This window comes from Cygnus olor, chromosome 18 (assembly GCF_009769625.2).
Source record: "Cygnus olor isolate bCygOlo1 chromosome 18, bCygOlo1.pri.v2, whole genome shotgun sequence".
NCBI classification, from domain to species: domain Eukaryota; kingdom Metazoa; phylum Chordata; class Aves; order Anseriformes; family Anatidae; genus Cygnus; species Cygnus olor.
This window is the reverse complement of record NC_049186.1, coordinates 8,797,305-8,801,193: the sequence shown is the minus strand read 5'-3', so window position 1 is coordinate 8,801,193 and position 3,889 is coordinate 8,797,305.

The window sequence follows — 3,889 nt, the reverse complement described above, 5'->3', positions numbered from 1 at the left end:
GCTGTGTATGTTGTAGTAAGTTGTTGATTGGGGCATAAAACTGGGCATCACTGAGTCCACCTAACAAGAACATAAATGCATTCTATAGCACTGCATGTCTTACAAGAGCTCCTCCATTTTTCATCATTTTCATCTCGTTTCTCAGAAGTCCCATATATTTTTTGAGCAATTGTTTACTTCCCTGTAAAGTTTAGATCTAAACTGACATCTCTTGCAAAAATATTTTTCTTGCTTTATTAGTGAAAGCATTTCTCAACTGCTTCCCTCAATATTCTATCTTACTAATGTGTCTATTTTACTGCTCACATTTCCTTAGTTACATTAAATGTTGCAAATCTACAAAGTAGATTTTGGTTACCATTACTGATAATCAAGAAGCGAGTGTTTAATCCTCTTCAAGTTAGGTCCACATTGAACTAAAAGTTTTTCTTGCTCCCTTAGTTCTGCTTTATCTGCAGCCTGCTCCCTTTCTTTGGTGTCTTTTAAAGGGAACATAACTCATGAAACCAGTAAATAAGGTAGCTGTCAGCGTAGCTTCCTCTCAAATACAACATTCATATCAACAACTTACTTCTTGATAAGATGTAGAGTATTTGTCCTGAAGAGTACAGCTTCAGTCTTAAATCAAGCAACTTATGAACAACAGATAACACAGTCTTGGAAGGGAAGACTTACCTACTTCATCAAAAACTCTTGCTTTCTTGGTTGTGCCAGCACGGAAGAGCAGATTGATAACCAGGAGCTAGTCCAACAGCAACACGTTCGTCCCAACACTTGTTGATGATGGCACCAAACTGTTCTGTGAATCAAGAAACACTTTGAACAATATTGTCAAAATTGTCCTCATAGAATGCCTTCTACATTCTCAGAGTTAGAAATCTTTTTCTTTTTTTGTTAAGTGATTACTCTAACATAATAATGAGCACTGTTCAAATTGCGACTGCTTCATTCCAGGCAGTGAATCTCTGCCTTCTTCCCCCTACCTGACAATATCTCAAGAGCCAAAATGGTAACTACAGTCGAAACACTCAAAGCAATGCACATTTAAAGTTAACAATTTCATCTAACAATTTTGACTGTGGTATTTAATGCACTGAATTTAACATTAGTCAAAAAGGTTCCAACTTGGGGTTTACAGACCAGGTATGTTTAAGTGACCACCAAATATAAAGTACCATAAAAATCTGCCATGAACATACTGAAGGCTAGATTAGGACTGTGCCAACTTTAGGGAAAAATGGCATACTGGACAAGTGCAGTAACACTGAATCTGTCATATTCTGTATTCATTATCTGAATTTCTAAATTATTTTTAACATGGAAAACGGTATTCAGCATCTGCTATTCAACAGCCACTGTTCTGCTGAGCAGTGCAATTCCTTCCTTGCTTCTTTCTGCAGTACTGCAGTATCCATCCTCCATAATACCAGAAGCATTATTTTAAACTGATAGCAATTTAAACTCTGCTCCAAATAAAGTGCATCTCATAAGATATTTGAAACATTAACCACTTGTACATAAAAAAGTCACGTTTTGTAACTAAAACATTGAGCAATATTCTTCATTCAAATAGTTTTTCCTCAGTTACAGAAATTACAGTTCTAAACAGTAACACACAACTTGCCTCAGGTACTCGCTTCTAACCCCAAGAGAGGAGAATTAAAGTTTTTATAATATAGCCAAAATCTGGTAATTTATGGCAATACCTTACATACAATGAAAAGACTGGATAGATACTTAGCTACTTTTATCCAGCACAGGAAGAACATGAATCTAAAGTTAAACAAACAAGCAGAAGATTAAGTTACACAAGGTGCTCCTAGTGGCCGTTTTACGTACACACAAAATGACTGGACAACCATCATGGCAGATTTTATATTACTTAACTTTATGTACAAAAGCTGATTTCAAATAAAACATTTAATGTAAAAACAATGGTTCTTTTAAACAACTGAACTTTTTCGTTGTTTTTGTGTGTTTTTTTTTTTTAAAATATCTACTGTACCATTCAATTTCTTTTTAACCAGCTTACACGGTATCTTCAAAATCTCTCAAAGGTACATATAGAAAAGGCATCTTTATAAATAGAAAACAAAGGGATTTTTTCAGCTTTTATTATAAATTGACATGACATACAAAGTTTACTGGACAGAAGTAATTTCATTACTGTTTTTTGGGGGGATCACCAACTTTTTGTGCAAACAATGCTAGCCTTCTTTTAAGCATTAAGAGCATAACTGCTTAAGAAATGACATAAGCAATAATTCTAGAACTACATCTCCCCTAAAATAATCTATTTTTTTTTACATATGTGCACAGCTTTAGCAAATTAAAGCCAGAGAGAAATGCTTGATGTACTATCCAGAGGCATAATTAGAGTTTGCTAAAACTCAGAGAGCTGGCAAATTCAAGAAGGTTGTAATGAAAGCTGCAGTTTCCCTCTTTCCTATTTTGTACACAAAATCAGTGACTAAGAACTTAATACTGGATGACAAATCACATCCACACCATTAGTTAAATAGTCTCACAGTTAAACACATCTTAAGGACCATCAAAATCAGTATTTACATTTTATAAATTTCTGAAGACACCATTAGAAAGCTTATATACCCCTTAAACAAATAGGGAACTGCATCTCATGGTGATGGAATGAAATAAAAAATTAAAAATACCTGTATTTACAGCAGCATTGTTCCTTTATAAATAAAGAATATGAAAAATGCAATATTTTAAGGATAATAAAAAATTGAGGTGATGTCACTCAACCACAGTGCTTGCTGGAATAAACCCTTCGGTGCTGATACTGTACCAGTAGTGAAACCACTTTCCATTGGAAAAAAATCTGTAAACGTATGCATAAAATGTGTTAACAGCAGTGCAAAACTGCTCAAATATAGTTTAGTCAGCATCTTAGTATCTGTATTGAATACAATACATCACAGAATACTTGCATAAGAAGTGCAACACATTTTCTGGTCCAATTTTACAGTGCATTTTTCCCTCAAGAGTGGCATCTCAAAAGCCAAAGCTAAACCTATGGCCTGGACTTGCAGTCTGTACTCAGGCAAAACAGCAGGCATAAACTTCAAAAGAAGTTAATTGACGGAATGCCTACATACTGACTATAGACTCTCGGCTTTAGCATGGCACACTATGATGCAGAACCCCAGTAAAAAGGGTTTACATCAAGTAGTTTGTGTAGCTGTGTAAATGCGTAATAAAAATATAAAAGGAGCTAATGTTCAAGTTTAAAATGGTACACTGTGTGATCAATACATCAGAATTATCCATGAAAACCAAACTGCTGGTAACCTCAAAAAGCCAAGGTGGTACTTCACTGTGTCTGCAACATGAAAAGCCAAGATCTTTCCAAACAGGCACAAGACAAAGGAAGTGCTAAGTTTGCCAACTTTCAAAATTTTAGTGTAAAATAAATTTGCAATTATGATCAATTGATAAATGATTTCAAATACAAGGATCAAAGTTAAACTTTAAATAGTGAGACGTTATTTTCACAAAAAGCTAACTGGAGAACTTCTAAAAAAGAAAAGCAGAAACTGTATCCCAAACCCCTTTCCCCAATGTTTCACAACTTCATGGTAGGAAAAACAGCCAGATACAGATGCAAAAATCTTAATATAAAAACTGTTTTACATATACTTAAATTATGTAAATTCCATAAAGTTCTTAAGACACTAATTACTAAAATTACAAAAAGATTTTCATATTGCTCTTCATGCTCAAACTCTTATATTGTCATTACATCACCAAAACCGATATACATGTAGTACTTGCATAATTAACTGAATAGAAACCCTGTTAAAACAATATCCTTGTTGAAATCATTTATTTCCATCCAGCAGTGCCTGTTTGGAATCTCTGTATTTTG